The following is a 17641-nucleotide window of genomic DNA, read 5'->3' as shown; positions in this document are numbered from 1 at the left end:
CTTGCCCACGAAGAGTTTTATTACAAGAATAAAGCCAAGTAAAGGCTGGCTCTGTTGTGATTACCATCCCCATATTCCAGTATTCTAACTTCATGTCATTAATTAAATACTTTTACTTTGCACACCAAATTGTGTTGATTTAAGTTTTAAATGTTTGTTGTCATAGATGTCAGGGTTTAATATTTTGTATATTATTCACAAGGGACAAAGATTCACTGTACATATGTACAAATGCACACACGTATGTGTGTACATACATATAAACACACACTCATAAGTGTGTATATTTAGATGTATTTTTTCATATATATATATATATATTCATACATCCACAGTTTCAGTAGTTACCTTGAAGAATTCATTGTCTTCTGGGAGGGAATTCATGAAGAGAAGACCTTGTTAAACCATTGTCACCAGCACAGGCTGCCTTGGTTACCACTGCTCCATTCCACAGAGCATCCTGAATGGTTTGCAAGGCCTTGAGATCACTTCCTGCACAGCCTGCAGTCCCCTAGGGAACGTACACACCTCACATTCAAACAGTTGATTCGAAACACACAGTGATACCACAGACCTTGTCAAGATAAAGACACACAATGTGATTTTATTTATGTCTAAATCAGTTAAACAACATATTCACTGCAAGGTACAAACTTTTTTAGCTTGCAAAGAACAACATTGTCTTGTATTTGAACATGGAAAATCTTGCTGAATTTGAAACATGGGTTTTAAATGAAATTCATTCTTCATTGTCTGTTATTTGGAGACTATGGAACCAAGAAAGTAAACCTCGGTTCATTGGGGCTACTTAAGCTGTATATTTAGCAGATTTTTTTTCTTTAATTCCCTTACACTTTTACCGTCATAAATAGATATAATAGCCCAGCTTTGGAGGAGACACACCCTCCCTGCCCTGTGACCCATCGGACTTGACTTAGGGAGATGAGGATGGCAGGTGAGTTTGGGGGCCTCCATAGGGGAGTTATTCATGCCTCATTTCTCCCACCAAAACATCTAAATTCCTCCCCATCCTCTGCTAGAGGTGTCAGGATGGGGCTTTGTGATGTCAAGGCTCACCCAGGGCCCCCATTGGCTGGGGAATAGACTTGCTGACCTCATAAAGCATGAGGCTGTGTCTCCCTGACGATGGGTATATATAGGGGTGCTCAGGGTCTCTGGAGCAGACCACTGGGAGGCCTCAAAATGACTAAGGTGACTGGGAAGCCACAAGGCTCCAGAGTAGTTTTGAAACACCTGGCTCCTGTTACCCGGGACAACAGGATGAAGACTTCCTCCCCACTGAGGTCCAAGAAAAATGTCAAGGTGAGCTGAACCCACCCAAACACCTCTGGCCCATTGACCCCACCCCATAAGTCCTCTCCCCTGTCCTTGCCTGGCACACAACCCTTCTCTACCCACACCCCTTCTCCTGAAGCTGTCATTCCCAACCACCTTCAACCTCCTCCCCAAACCAATGCCATTCTCTACCCGTCTCTTGTTTTCTCCAGGTGGCCAGGGTACCTGTGAGAGTGAATAATCGCCTTCAGGCAAAGCTGAGCAAGAAAACGTCTCAGAAACCGCTCAGCACAAGGAAATGTAAAAAAGCCAGAGGCCCAAAGCACTGTAGCCGGTGCTCCAAGGTGAAAGAAGTGCTGAATCAGAATGGACCAGAGGAGGTCCCAGAGAGTGTGTAGACCCCTGTCATTCCAGCAGGAACGGTGGGCAGCCAGTGACCTCAGAGCTTGGCTAGAGACCTCAGAAATCTTGTGGGGTCTTGCCGCTGAGGACTGGCCAACAATACACACGTTGACTTTTATACCAACTGCATACATTCATAATGAAAATAAAATCAACCTGATGTGAAATTATGTTTGTCTCTGAGTTCTGTGAGAGTGGGGGACAGAGAGGGCAGTGCAGTCATCAATGTGTTGAGGGAGGGAGATGGGTCTTGTGGGGTTGGAGATGGGACTAGAAGTTCCAGTTTGCCAGAAAATGGGGGAGGGGAGAGAACTGGTTCCAGACTCAGCTTCACACATATACTTCCCATGGGAGAAGAGGAAGAGGACTTGGTGTTTCTCTGTGTGAGTGCAGAACTGGAAACGTGGCTGGGGAGCCGTGTCATGTGTGGAGTGGCCGTACCATTTGCTCAAAAGGCATAGAAGAAGGTGCCCCATAAAGAGAATGGAATATTGACATATGCAGCAACAGGGAACGTATACTGTTCAGTGAAATAACTCAGACAGAGATAGACAAATACCGTATGGTATCACTTAAGAATCTAAAAACTCCACAATGTAGAGAATATCACAAAAATGGAGGCTCACGGATATAGAGAACATTCTACTGGTTAGCAGCGGGGAGGGAAAGAGGGAGGGGCAATACAGAGGTGGGGGAGCGGGAGGCACAGCGTGTAAAATGGAAGATGAGCCCAAGGATGGACTGTACATCATGGGGAATAGAGACAGTGCTCTGTAAGAACTATAAACAGAAAGCCAACGTTCACGATTGTATAATAAGAAAGAAAGGGAAAGAATGAGGGGGGAGGAAGGAGGGAAGAAAGGACGGAAAATGATGGTGTTTTTGGAGGGCACAAAGCCAAAATTGATTAGGCCCTTCTTAGCAAAGGAATATAGTTTATTTTTTTTTCCATTTTTATTTTTATTTTATTTCGCATTACCTTACTGTATTGGTTTCGCGATACATTGACATGATTTTTTGAGATGTACTTATTTTAATGGGAGGTAACTATTTTACAATGCTTGGTGGTTTTTGCCATACTTGTTGGAATCCGCCACGGTTGTACATGTGTTCCCCATCCTGAACCCCCTCTCACCTCCGTGCCCATCCCATCCCTCAGGGCCATCCCAGTGCACCAGCCCCGAGCACCCAGTCTCGTGCATCGAACCTGGCCGGGCGATCTCCTTCTCACATGATAATATACATGTTTCACTGCTATTCTCTCAGATCATCCCACCCTCGCCTTCTCCCACAGAGTCCAAAAGACTGTTCTGTACATCTGTGTCTCGCAGACAGGGTTATCATCACCATCTTTCTAGATTCCATAGATATGTGTTCGTGTACTCTATTGGTGTTTTTCTTTCTGACTTATTTCACTCTGTATAATAGGCTGCAGTTTCATCCACCTCTTTAGAACTAATTCAAGTGTATACTATTTGATGGCTGAGTCGGATTCCATTGTGTATATGTACCACTGCTTTCTTATCGATTCGTCTGCCCCTGGACATCTAGGTTGCTTCCATGTCCTGGCTATTGTAAACAGTGCTGTGATGATCCTTCAGGTACGCATGTCTCGTTCACGTCTGGTTTCCTTGGTGTGTATGCCCAGCAGTGGGATTGCTGGGTCATATGGCAGTTCTAGTTCCAGTTTTTGAAGGAATCTCCACAGTGTTCTCCATAGTGGCTGTACTAGTTTGCATTCCCACCAAGAGTGCAAGAGGGTTCCCTTCTCGACACCCTCTCCAGCATTTATTGCTTGTAGATTTTTGTACAGCAGTCAGCCTGACCAGAGGCAGATGGTACCTCCTTGTGGTTTTGGTTTGCATTTGTGTGATAATGAGTGATGGGGAGCATCTTTTCATGTGTTTGTTAGCCATCTCTATGTCTTCTTCGGAGGAAAGGAATTTAGAATGGAGCAGTGGGCTCCCACAGGTGGGGCAGGGGGAGTAGCCCACATCCCCTGCAGGCAATACTGGGGTCTTGCCCACGAAGAGTTTTATTACAAGAATAAAGCCAAGTAAAGGCTGGCTCTGTTGTGATTACCATCCCCATACTCCAGTATTCTAACTTCATGTCATTAATTAAATACTTTTACTTTGCACACCAAATTGTGTTGATTTAAGTTTTAAACGTTTGTTGTCATAGATGTCAGGGTTTAATATTTTGTATATTATTCACAAGGGACAAAGATTCACTATACATATGTACAAATGCACACACGTATGTGTGTACATACATATAAACACACACTCATAAGTGTGTATATTTAGATGTATTTTTTCATATATATATATATTCATACATACACAGTTTCAGTAGTTACCTTGAAGAATTCATTGTCTTCTGTGAGGGAATTCATGAAGAGAAGACCTTGTTAAACCATTGTCACCAGCACAGGCTGCCTTGGTTACCACTGCTCCATTCCACAGAGCATCCTGAATGGTTTGCAAGGCCTTGAGATCACTTCCTGCACAGCCTGCAGTCCCCTAGGGAACGTACACACCTCACATTCAAACAGTTGATTCGAAACACACAGTGATACCACAGACCTTGTCAAGATAAAGACACACAATGTGCTTTTATTTATGTCTAAATCAGTTAAACAACGTATTCACTGCAAGGTACAAACTTTTTTAGCTTGCAAAGAACAACATTGTCTTGTATTTGAACATGGAAAATCTTGCTGAATTTGAAACATGGGTTTTAAATGAAATTCATTCTTCATTGTCTGTTATTTGGAGACTATGGAACCAAGAAAGTAAACCTCGGTTCATTGGGGCTACTTAAGCTGTATCTTTAGCAGATTTTTTTTTTTAATTCCCTTACACTTTTACCGTCATAAATAGATATAATAGCCCAGCTTTGGAGGAGACACACCCTCCCTTGCCTTTGACCCATCGGACTTGACTTAGGGAGATGAGGATGGCAGGTGAGTTTGGGGGCCTCCATAGGGGAGTTATTCATGCCTCATTTCTCCCACCAAAACATCTAAATTCCTCCCCATCCTCTACTAGAGGTGTCAGGATGGGGCTTTGTGATGTCAAGGCTCACCCAGGGCCCCCATTGGCTGGGGAATAGACTTGCTGACTTCATAAAGCATGAGGCTCTGTATCCCTGACGATTTGTATATATAGGGGTGCTCAGGGTCTCTGGAGCAGACCACTGGGAGGCCTCAAAATGACTAAGGTGACTGGGAAGCCACAAGGCTCTAGAGTAGTTATGAAACACCTGGCTCCTGTTACCCGGGACAACAGGATGAAGACTTCCTCCCCACTGAGGTCCAAGAAAAATGTCAAGGTGAGCTGAACCCACCCAAACACCTCCGGCCCTTTGACCCAACCCCATAAGTCCTCCTCTCCCCTGTCCTTGCCTGGCACACACCCCTTCTCTGTCCACACCCCTTCTCCTGAAGCTGTCATTCCCAACCACCTTCACCCTCTTCCCCAAACCAATGCCATTCTCTACCCGTCTCTTGTTTTCTCCAGGTGGCCAAGGTACCTGTGAGAGTGAATAATCGCCTTCAGGCAAAGCTGAGCAATAAAACGTCTCAGAAACCACTCAGCACAAGGAAATTTAAAAAAACCAGAGGCCCAAAGCTCTATAGCCGGTGCTCCAAGGTGAAAGAAGAGCTGAAGCAGAACGGACCAGAGGAGGTCCCAGAGAGTGTGTAGACCCCTGTCATTCCAGCAGGAACGTTGGGCAGCAGGTGACCTCAGAGCTTGTCTAGAGACCTCAGAACTCTTCTGGGTTCTTGCCGCTGAGGACTGGCCAACAATACACATGCTGACTATTATACCAACTGCATACATTCATAATGAAAATAAAATCAACCTGATGTGAAATTATGTTTGTCTCTGAGTTCTGTGAGAGTGGGGGACAGAGAGGGCAGTGCAGGCATCAATGTGTTGAGGGAGGGAGATGGGTCCTGTGGGGTTGGAGATGGGACTAGAAGGTCCAGTTTGCCAGAAAATGGGGGAGGGGAGGGAACTGGTTCCAGACTCAGCTTCACACATATACTTCCCATGGGAGAAGAGGAAGAGGACTTGGTGTTTCTCTGTGTGAGTGCAGAACTGGAAACGTGGATGGGGAGCCGTGTCATGTGTGGAGTGGCCGTGCCATTTGCTCAAAAGGCATAGAAAGAAGGTGCCCCATAAAGAGAATGGAATATTGACATATGCAGCAACAGGGAACGTATACTGTTCAGTGAAATAACTCAGACAGAGATAGACAAATACCGTATGGTATCACTTAAGAATCTAAAAACTCCACAAAGTAGAGAATATCACAGAAATGGAGGCTCACGGATATAGAGAACATTCTACTGGTTAGCAGCGGGGAGGGGAAGAGGGAGGGGCAATACAGAGGTGGGTAGCGGGAGGCACAGCGTGTAAGGTGGAAGATGAGCCCAAGGATGGACTGTACATCATGGGGAATAGAGCCAGTGCTCTGTAAGAACTATAAACAGAAAGCCAACGTTCACGATTGTATAATAAGAAAGAAAGGGAAAGAAAGGGGGGGGGGAGGAAGGAGGGAAGAAAGGAAGGAAAATGATGGTGTTTTTGGAGGGCACAAAGCCAAAATTGATTTGGCCCTTCTAAGCAAAGGAATATAGTTTATTTTTTTTCCATTTTTATTTTTAGTTTATTTCGCATTACCTTACTGTATTGGTTTCGTGATATATTGACATGATTTTTTGAGATGTACTTATTTTAATGGGAGGCTAACTATTTGACAATGCTTGGTGGTTTTTGCATACTTGTCGGAATCCGCCACGGTTGTACATGTGTTCCCCATCCTGAACCCCCTCTCACCTCCCTGCCCATCCCATCCCTCAGGGCCATCCCAGTGCACCAGCCCCGAGCACCCAGTCTCGTGCATCGAATCTGGACGGGCGATCTCCTTCTCACATGATAATATACATGTTTCACTGCTATTCTCTCAGATCATCCCACCCTCGCCTTCTCCCACAGAGTCCAAAAGACTGTTCTGTACATCTGTGTCTCGCAGACAGGGTTATCATCACCATTTTTCTAGATTCCATAGATATGTGTTAGTGTACTCTATTGGTGTTTCTCTTTCTGACTTATTTCACTCTTTATAATGGGCTGCAGTTTCATCCACCTCATTAGAACTAATTCAAGTCTATACTTTTTGATGGCTGAGTCGGATTCCATTGTGTATATGTTCCACTGCTTTCTTATCGATTCGTCTGCCCCTGGACATCTAGGTTGCTTCCATGTCCTGGCTATTGTAAACAGTGCTGTGATGATCCTTCAGGTACACATGTCTCGTTCAAGTCTGGTTTCCTCGGTGTGTATGCCCAGCAGTGGGATTGCTGGGTCATATGGCAGTTCTAGTTCCAGTTTTTGAAGGACTCTCCACAGTGTTCTCCATAGTGGCTGTACTAGTTTGCATTCCCACCAAGAGTGCAAGAGGGTTCCCTTCTCGACACCCTCTCCAGCATTTATTGCTTGTAGATTTCTGTACAGCAGTCAGCCTGACCAGAGGCAGATGGTACCTCATTGTGGTTTTGGTTTGCATTTGTCTGATAACGAGTGATGGGGAGCATCTTTTCATGTGTTTGTTAGCCATCTCTATGTCTTCTTCGGAGGAAAGGAATTTAGAATGGAGCAGTGGGCTCCCACAGGTGGGGCAGGGGGAGTAGCCCACATCCCCTGCAGGCAATACTGGGGACTTGCCCACGAAGAGTTTTATTACAAGAATAAAGCCAAGTAAAGGCTGGCTCTGTTGTGATTACCATCCCCATACTCCAGTATTCTAACTTCATGTCATTAATTAAAAACTTTTACTTTGCACACCAAATTGTGTTGATTTAAGTTTTAAACGTTTGTTGTCATAGATGTCAGGGTTTAATATTTTGTATATTATTCACAAGGGACAACGATTCACTGTACATATGTACAAATGCACAGACGTATGTGTGTACATACATATAAACACACACTCATAAGTGTGTATATTTAGATGTATTTTTTCATATATATATATATTCATACATCCACAGTTTCAGTAGTTACCTTGAAGAATTCATTGTCTTATGTGAGGGAATTCATGAAGAGAAGACCTTGTTAAACCAATGTCACCAGCACAGGCTGCCTTGGTTACCACTGCTCCATTCCACAGAGCATCCTGAATGGTTTGCAAGGCCTTGAGATCACTTCCTGCACAGCCTGCAGTCCCCTAGGGAACGTACACACCTCACATTCAAACAGTTGATTCGAAACACACAGTGATACCACAGACCTTGTAAAGGTAAAGACACACAATGTGCTTTTATTTATGTCTAAATCAGTTAAACAACGTATTCACTGCAAGGTACAATCTTTTTTAGCTTGCAAAGAACAACATTGTCTTGTATTTGCACATGGAAAATCTTGCTGAATTTGAAACATGGGTTTTAAATGAAATTCATTCTTCATTGTCTGTTTTTTGGAGACTATGGAACCAAGAAAGTAAACCTCCGTTCACTGGGGCTGCTTAAGCTGTATCTTTAGCAGATTTTTTTTTTTAATTCCCTTACACTTTTACCGTCATAAATAGATATAATAGCCCAGCTTTGGAGGAGACACACCCTCCCTGCCCTGTGACCCATCGGATTTGACTTAGGGAGATGAGGATGGCAGGTGAGTTTGGGGGCCTCCATAGGGGAGTAAGTCATGCCTCATTTCTCCCTCCAAAACATCTAATTTGCTCCCCATCCTCTGCTAGAGGTGTCAGGATGGGGCTTTGTGATGTCAAGGCCCACCCAGGGCCCCCATTCGCTGGGGAAGAGACTTGCTGAGCTCATAAAGCATGAGGGTGTTTCTCCCTGACGATGGGTATATATAGGGGTGCTCAGGTTCTCTGGAGCAGACCACTGGGAGGCCTCAAAATGACTAAGGTGACTGGGAAGCCACAAGGCTCCAGAGCAGTTATGAAACACCTGGCTTCTGTTACCCGGGACAACTGGATGAAGACTTCCTCCCCACTGAGGTCCAAGAAAAATGTCAAGGTGAGCTGAACCCACCCAAAAACCTCCGGCCCTTTGACCCAACCCCATAAGTCCTCCTCTCCCCTGTCCTTGCCTGGCACACAACCCTTCTTTGCCCACACCCCTTCTCCTGAAGCTGTCATTCCCAACCACCTTCACCCTCTTCCCCAAACCAATGCCATTCTCTACCCGTCTCTTGTTTTCTCCAGGTGGCCAAGGTACCTGTGAGAGTGAATAATCGCCTTCAGGCAAAGCTGAGCAAGAAAACGTCTCAGAAACAACTCAGCACAAGGAAATTTAAAAAAACCAGAGGCCCAAAGCTCTGTAGCCGGTGCTCCAAGGTGAAAGAAGAGCTGAAGCAGAACGGACCAGAGGAGGTCCCAGAGAGTGTGCAGACCCCTGTCATTCCAGCAGGAACGGTGGGCAGCCAGTGACCTCAGAGCTTGGCCAGAGACCTCAGAAATCTTCTGGGTTCTTGCCGCTGAGGACTGGCCAACAATACACATGCTGACTATTACACCAACTGCATACATTCATAATGAATATCAAATCAACCTGATGTGAAATTATGTTTGTCTCTGAGTTCTGTGAGAGTGGGGGACAGAGAGGGCAGTGCAGGCATCAATGTGTTGAGGGAGGGAGATGGGTCCTGTGGGGTTGGAGATGGGACTAGAAGGTCCAGTTTGCCAGAAAATGGGGGAGGGGAGAGAACTGGTTCCAGACTCAGCTTCACACATATACGTCCCATGGGAGAAGAGGAAGAGGACTTAGTGTTTCTCTGTGTGAGTGCAGAACTGGAAACGCGGCTGGGGAGCCGTGTCATGTGTGGAGTGGCCGTGCCATTTGCTCAAAAGGCATAGAAAGAAGGTGCCCCATAAAGAGAATGGAATATTGACATATGCAGCAACAGGGAACGTATACTGTTCAGTGAAATAACTCAGACAGAGATAGACAAATACCGTATGGTATCACTTAAGAATCTAAAAACTCCACAAAGTAGAGAATATCACAAAAATGGAGGCTCACGGATATAGAGAACAGTCTACTGTTTAGCAGCGGGGAGGGGAAGAGGGAGGGGCAATACAGAGGTGGGGGAGCGGGAGGCACAGCGTGTAAAATGGAAGATGAGCCCAAGGACGGACTGTACATCATGGGGAATAGAGCCAGTGCTCTGTAAGAACTATAAACGGAAAGCCAACGTTCACGATTGTATAATAAGAAAGAAAGGGAAAGAAGGAGGGGGGAGGAAGGAGGGAAGAAAGGAAGGAAAATGATGGTGTTTTTGGAGGGCACAAAGCCAACATTGATTAGGCCCATTTTAGCAAAGGAATTTAGTGAGGTTTTTTTTCCATTTTTATTTTTAGTTTATTTCGCATTACCATACTGTATTGGTTTCGCGATACATTGACATGATTTTTTGAGATGTACTTATTTTAATGGGAGGCTAAGTATTTGACAATGCTTGGTGGTTTTTGCCATCCTTGTCGGGAATCCACCACGGGTGGACATGTGTTCCCCATCCTGAACCCCCTCTCACTTTCCTGCCCATCCCATCCCTCAAGGCCATCCCAGTGCACCAGCCCCGAGCACACAGTCTCGTGCATCGAACCTGGACGGGCGATCTCCTTCTCACATGATAATATACATGTTTCACTGCTATTCTCTCAGATCATCCCACCCTCGCCTTCTCCCACAGAGTCCAAAAGACTGTTCTGTACATCTGTGTCTCGCAGACAGGGTTATCATCACCATCTTTCTAGATTCCATAGATATGTGTTCGTGTACTCTATTGGTGTTTTTCTTTCTGACTTAATTCACTCTGTATAATAGGCTGCAGTTTCATCCACCTCTTTAGAACTAATTCAAGTGTTTACTTTTTGATGGCTGAATCGGATTCCATTTTGTATATGTACCACTGCTTCCTTATCGATTCGTCTGACCCTGGACATCTAGGTTGCTTTCATGTCCTGGCTATTGTAAACAGTGCTGTGATGATCCTTTGGGTACACATGTCCCGTTCAAGTCTGGTTTCCTCGGTGTGTATGCCCAGCAGTGGGATTGCTGGGTCATATGGCAGTTCTAGTTCCAGTTTTTGAAGGAATCTCCACAGTGTTCTCCAAAGTGGCTGTACTAGTTTGCATTTCCACTAAGAGTGCAAGAGGGTTCCCTTCTCGACATCTTCTCCAGCATTTATTGCTTGTAGATTTTTGTACAGCAGTCTGCCTGACCAAAGGCAGATGGTACCTCATTGTGGTTTTGGTTTGCATTTGTCTGATAACGAGTGATGGGGAGCATCTTTTCATGTGTTTGTTAGCCATCTCTATGTCTTCTTCGGAGGAAAGGAATTTAGAATGGAGCAGTGGGCTCCCACAGGTGGGGCAGGGGGAGTAGCCCACATCCCCTGCAGGCAATACTGGGGTCTTGCCCACAAAGAGTTTTATTACAAGAATAAAGCCAAGTAAAGGCTGGCTCTGTTGTGATTACCATCCCCATACTCCAGTATTCTAACTTCATGTCATTAATTAAATACTTTTACTTTGCACACCAAATTGTGTTGATTTAAGTTTTAAACGTTTGTTGTCATAGATGTCAGGTTTTAATATGTTATATATTATTCACAAGGGACAAAGATTCACTGTACATATGTACAAATGCACACACGTATGTGTGTACATACATATAAACGGACACGCATAAGTGTGTATATTTAGATATATTTTTTCATATATATATATATATATATATTCATACATCCACAGTTTCAGTAGATACCTTGAAGAATTCATTGTCTTCTGTGAGGGAATTCATGAAGAGAAGACCTTGTTAAACCATTGTCACCAGCACAGCCTGCCTTGGTTACCACTGCTCCATTCCACAGAGCATCCTGAATGGTTTGCAAGGCCTTGAGATCACTTCCTGCACAGCCTGCAGTCCCCTAGGGAACGTACACACCTCACATTCAAACAGTTGATTCGAAACACACAGTGATACCACAGACCTTGTCAAGGTAAAGACACACAATGTGCTTTTATTTATGTCTAAATCAGTTAAACAACGTATTCACTGCAAGGTACAAACTTTTTTAGCTTGCAAAGAACAACATTGTCTTGTATTTGAACATGGAAAATCTTGCTGAATATGAAACATAGGTTTTTAATGAAATTCATTCTTCATTGTCTGTTATTTGGAGACTATGGAACCAAGAAAGTAAACCTCCGTTCATTGGGGCTGCTTAAGCTGTATCTTGAGCAGATTTTTTTTTTTAATTCCCTTACACTTTTACCGTCATAAATAGATATAATAACCCAGCTTTGGAGGAGACACACCCTCCCTACCCTGTGACCCATTGGACTTGACTTAGGGAGATGAGGATGGCAGGTGAGTTTGGGGGACTCCATAGGGGTGTTATTTATGCCTCATTTCTCCCACCAAAACATTTGAATTGCTCCCCATCCTCTGCTAGAGGTGTCAGGATGGGGCTTTGTGATGTCAAGTCTCACCCAGGGCCCCCAATGGCTGGGGAAGAGACTTGCTGACCTCATCAAGCATGAGGGTGTGTCTCCGTGACGAGGGGTATATATAGGGGTGCTCAGGGGCTCTGGATCAGACCACTGGGAGGCCTCCAAATGACTAAGGTGACTGGGAAGCCACAAGGCTCCAGAGTAGTTATGAAACACCTGGCTCCTGTTACCCGGGACAACAGGATGACGACTTCCTCCCCACTGAGGTCCAAGAAAAATGTCAAGGTGAGCTGAACCCACCCAAACACCTCTGGCCCATTGACCCCACCCCATAAGTCCTCTCCCCTGTCCTTGCCTGGCACACACCCCTTCTCTGCCAACACCCCTTCTCCTGAAGCTGTCATTCCCAACCACCTTCACCCTCTTCCCCAAACCAATGCCATTCTCTTCCCGTCTCTTGTTTTCTCCAGGTGGCCAGGGTACCTGTGAGAGTGAAAAATCGCCTTCAGGCAAAGCTGAGCAAGAAAACGTCTCAGAAACCACTCAAAACAAGGTAATTTAAAAATCCAGAGGCCCAAAGCTCTGTAGCCAGTGCTTCAAGGTGAAAGAAGTGCTGAATCAGAACGGACCAGAGGAGGTCCCAGAGAGTGTGTAGACCCCTGTCATTCCAGCAGGAACGGTGGGCAGCTAGTGACCTCAGAGCTTAGCTAGAGACCTCAGAAATCTTCTGGGGTCTTGCCGCTGAGGACTGGCCAACAATACACATGTTGACTATTATACCAACTGCATACATTCATAATGAAAATAAAATCAACCTGATGTGAAATTATGTTTGTCTCTGAGTTCTGTGAGAGTGGGGGACAGAGAGGGCAGTGCAGGCATCAATGTGTTGAGGGAGGGAGATGGGTCCTGTGGGGTTGGAGATGGGACTAGAAGGTCCAGTTTGCCAGAAAATGGGGGAGGGGAGAGAACTCGTTCCAGACTCAGCTTCACACATATACTTTCCATGGGAGAAGAGAAAGAGGACTTGGTGTTTCTCTGTGTGAGTGCAGAACTGGAAACGTGGCTGGGGAGCCGTGTCATGTGTGGAGGGGCCGTGCCATTTGCTAAAAAGGCATAGAAAGAAGGTGCCCCATAAAGAGAATGGAATATTGACATATGCAGCAACAGGGAACGTATACTGTTCAGTGAAATAACTCAGACAGAGATAGACAAATACCATATGGTATCACTTAAGAATCTAAAAACTCCACAAAGTAGAGAATATCAGAGAAATGGAGGCTCACGGATATAGAGAACATTCTACTGGTTAGCAGCGGGGAGGGGAAGAGGGAGGGGCAATACAGAGGTGGGAGAGCGGGAGGCACAGCGTGTAAGGTGGAAGATGAGCCCAAGGATGGACTGTACATCATGGGGAATAGAGCCAGTGCTTTGTAAGAACTATATACGGAAAGCCAACGTTCACGATTGTATAATAAGAAAGAAATGGAAAGAAAGAGGGGGGAGGAAGGAGGGAAGAAAGGAAGGAAAATGATGGTGTTTTTGGAGGGCACAAATCCAACATTGATTAGGCCCTTTTTAGCAAAGGAATTTAGTGTGTTATTTTTTCCATTTTTAGTTTTAGTTTATTTCGCATTACCATACTGTATTGGTTTCACGATACATTGACATGATTTTTTGAGATGTACTTATTTTAATGGGAGGCTAACTATTTGAAAATGCTTGGTGGTTTTTGCCATCCTTGTCGGGAATCCGCCACGGGTGTACATGTGTTCCCCATCCTGAACCCCCTCTCACCTCCCTGCCCATCCCATCCCTCAGGGCCATCCCAGTGCCCCAGCCCCGAGCACCCAGTCTCGTGCATCGAACCTGGACGGGCGATCTCCTTCTCACATGATAATATACATGTTTCACTGCTATTCTCTCAGATCACCCCACCCTCCCCTTCTCCCACAGAGTCCAAAGACTGTTCTGTACATCTGTGTCTCGCATCTTTTTAGATTCCATATATATGTGTTCGTGTACTCTATTGGTGTTTTTCTTTCTGACTTATTTCACTCTGTATAATAGGCTGCAGTTTCATCCACCTCATTAGAACTAACTCAAGTGTATACTTTTTGATGGCTGAGTCGGATTCCATTGTGTATATGTACCACTGCTTTCTTGTCGATTCATCTGCCCCTGGACATCTAGGTTGCTTCCATGTCCTGGCTATTGTAAACAGTGCTGTGATGATCCTTCGGGTACACATGTCTCGTTCACGTCTGGTTTCCTCGGTGTGTATGCCCAGCAGTGGGATTGCTGGGTCATATGGCAGTTCTAGTTCCAGTTTTTGAAGGAATCTCCACAGTGTTCTCCATAGTGGCTGAACTAGTTTGCATTCCCACCAAGAGTGCAAGAGGGTTCCCTTCTCGACACCCTCTCCAGCATTTATTGCTTGTAGATTTTTGTACAGCAGTCAGCCTGACCAGAGGCAGATGGTACCTCATTGTGATTTTGGTTTGCATTTGTCTGATAACGAGGGATGGGGAGCATCTTTTCATGTGTTTGTTAGCCATCTGTATGTGTTCTTCAGAGGAAAGGAATTTAGAATGGAGCAGTGGGCTCCCACAGGTGGGGCAGGGGGAGTAGCCCACATCCCCTGCAGGCAATACTGGGGTCTTGCCCACGAAGAGTTTTATTACAAGAATAAAGCCAAGTAAAGGCTGGCTCTGTTGTGATTACCATCCCCATACTCCAGTATTCTAACATCATGTAATTAATTAAATACTTTTACTTTGCACACCAAATTGTGTTGATTTAAGTTTTAAACGTTTGTTGTCATAGACGTCAGGTTTTAATATGTTATATATTATTCACAAGGGACAAAGATTCACTGTACATATGTACAAATGCACACACGTATGTGTGTACATACATATAAACGCACACTCAGAAGTGTGTATATTTAGATATATTTTTCATATATATATATATATATATTCATACATCCTCAGTTTCAGTAGTTACCATTAAGAATTCATTGTCTTCTGGGAGGGAATTCATGAAGAGAAGACCTTGTTAGACCATTGTCACCAACTCAGGCTGCCTTGGTTACCACTGCTCCATTCCACAGAGCATCCTGAATGGTTTGCAAGGCCTTGAGATCACTTCCTGCACAGCCTGCAGTCCCCTAGGGAACGTACACACCTCACATTCAAACAGTTGACTCGAAACACACAGTGATACCACAGACCTTGTCAAGGTAAAGACACACAATGTGCTTTTATTTATGTCTAAATCAGTTAAACAACGTATTCACTGCAAGGTACAAACTTTTTTAGCTTGCAAAGAACAACATTGTCTTGTATTTGAACATGGAAAATCTTGCTGAATTTGAAACATAGGTTTTAAATGAAATTCATTCTTCATTGTCTGTTATTTGGAGACTATGGAACGAAGAAAGTAAACCTCCGTTCATTGGGGCTGCTGAAGCTGTATCTTTAGCAGATTTTTTTTTTTAATTCCCTTACACTTTTACCATCATAAATAGATATAATAGCCCAGCTTTGGAGGAGACACACCCTCCCTGCCCTGTGACCCATCGGACTTGACTTAGGGAGATGAGGATGGCAGGTGAGTTTGGGGTCCTCCATAGGGGAGTTATTCATGCCTCATTTCTCCCACCAAAACATCTGAATTGCTCCCCATCCTCTGCTAGAGGTGTCAGGATGGGGCTTTGTGATGTCAAGGCTTACCCAGGGCCCCCATTGTCTGGGGAAGAGACTTGCAGACCTCATCAAGCATGAGGGTCTGTCTCCCTGACGAGGGGTATATATAGGGGTGCTCAGGGGCTCTGGAGCAGACTACTGGGAGGCCTCAAAATGACTAAGGTGACTGGGAAGCCACAAGGCTCCAGAGTAGTTATGAAACACCTGGCTTCTGTTACCCGGGACAACAGGATGAAGACTTCTTCCCCACTGAGATCCAAGATAAATGTCAAGGTGAGCTGAACCCACCCAAACACCTCTGGCCCATTGACCCCACCCCATAAGTCCTCTCCCCTGTCCTTGCCTGGCACACAACCCTTCTCTGCCCACACCCCTTCTCCTGAAGCTGTCATTCCCAACCACCTTCACCCTCTTCCCCAAACCAATGCCATTCTCTACCCGTCTCTTGTTTTCTCCAGGTGGCCAGGGTACCTGTGAGAGTGAATAATCGCCTTCAGGCAAAGCTGAGCAAGAAAACGTCTCAGAAACCACTCAGCACAAGGAAATTTAAAAAAACCAGAGCCCAAAGCTCTGTAGCCGGTGCTCCAAGGTGAAAGAAGTGCTGAATCAGAACGGACCAGAGGAGGTCCCAGAGAGTGTGTAGACCCCTGTCATTCCAGCAGGAACGGTGGGCAGCCAGTGACCTCACAGCTTGGCTAGAGACCTCAGGAAACTTCTGGGGTCTTGCCGCTGAGGACTGGCCAATACACATGTTGACTATTATACCAACTGCATACATTCATAATGAAAATAAAATCAACCTGATGTGAAATTATGTTTGTCTCTGAGTTCTGTGAGAGTGGGGGACAGAGAGGGCAGTGCAGGCATCAATGTGTTGAGGGAGGGAGATGGGTCCTGTGGGGTTGGAGATGGAACTGGAATGTCCAGTTTGCGAGAAAATGGGGGAGGGGAGAGAACTGGTTCCAGACTCAGCTTCACACATATACTTCCCATGGGAGAAGAGGAAGAGGACTTGGTGTTTCTCTGTGTGAGTGCAGAACTGGAAACGTGGCTGGGGAGCCGTGTCATGTGTGGAGTGGCCGTGCCATTTGCTAAAACGGCATAGAAAGAAGGTGCCCCATAAAGAGAATGGAATATTGACATATGCAGCAACAGGGAACATATACTGTTCAGTGAAATAACTCAGACAGAGATAGACAAATACCGTATGGTATCAATTAAGAATCTAAAAACTCAATTTTTCACCATTCAAGATAATGTTTGCTGTGGTTTTGTCATATGTAGCTTTTATTATGTTGAGGTATGTTCCTTCTATTCCTGCTTTCTGGAGAGTTTTTATCATAAATGGATGTTGAATTTTGTCAACGGCCTTCTCTGCATCTATTGAGATAATCATATGGTTTTTATTTTTCATTTGTTAATGTGGTGACTTACATTGATTTATTTGCAGATATTGAAGAATCCTTGCATCCCTGGAATACAGCCCACTTGATCATGGTGTATGATCTTTTTAATGTGTCGTTGGATTCTGATTGCTAGGATTGTGTTGAGGATTTTTGCGTCTATGTTTATCAGTGATATTGGCCTGTAGTTTTCTTTTTTTGTGACATCTTTGTCAGGTTTTGGTATTAGGGTGATGGTGGCCTCATAAAATGTGTTTGGACTTTTACCTTCCTCTGCAATTTTCTGGAAGACTTTGAGTATGATAGGTGTTAGCTCTTGTCTAAATTTTTGTTAGAATT

This window comes from Capricornis sumatraensis, chromosome X (genome assembly GCF_032405125.1).
Source record: "Capricornis sumatraensis isolate serow.1 chromosome X, serow.2, whole genome shotgun sequence".
NCBI lineage: Eukaryota > Metazoa > Chordata > Mammalia > Artiodactyla > Bovidae > Capricornis > Capricornis sumatraensis.
The sequence above is the reverse complement of the archived record's forward strand: the minus strand, read 5'-3'. Positions refer to the sequence as shown.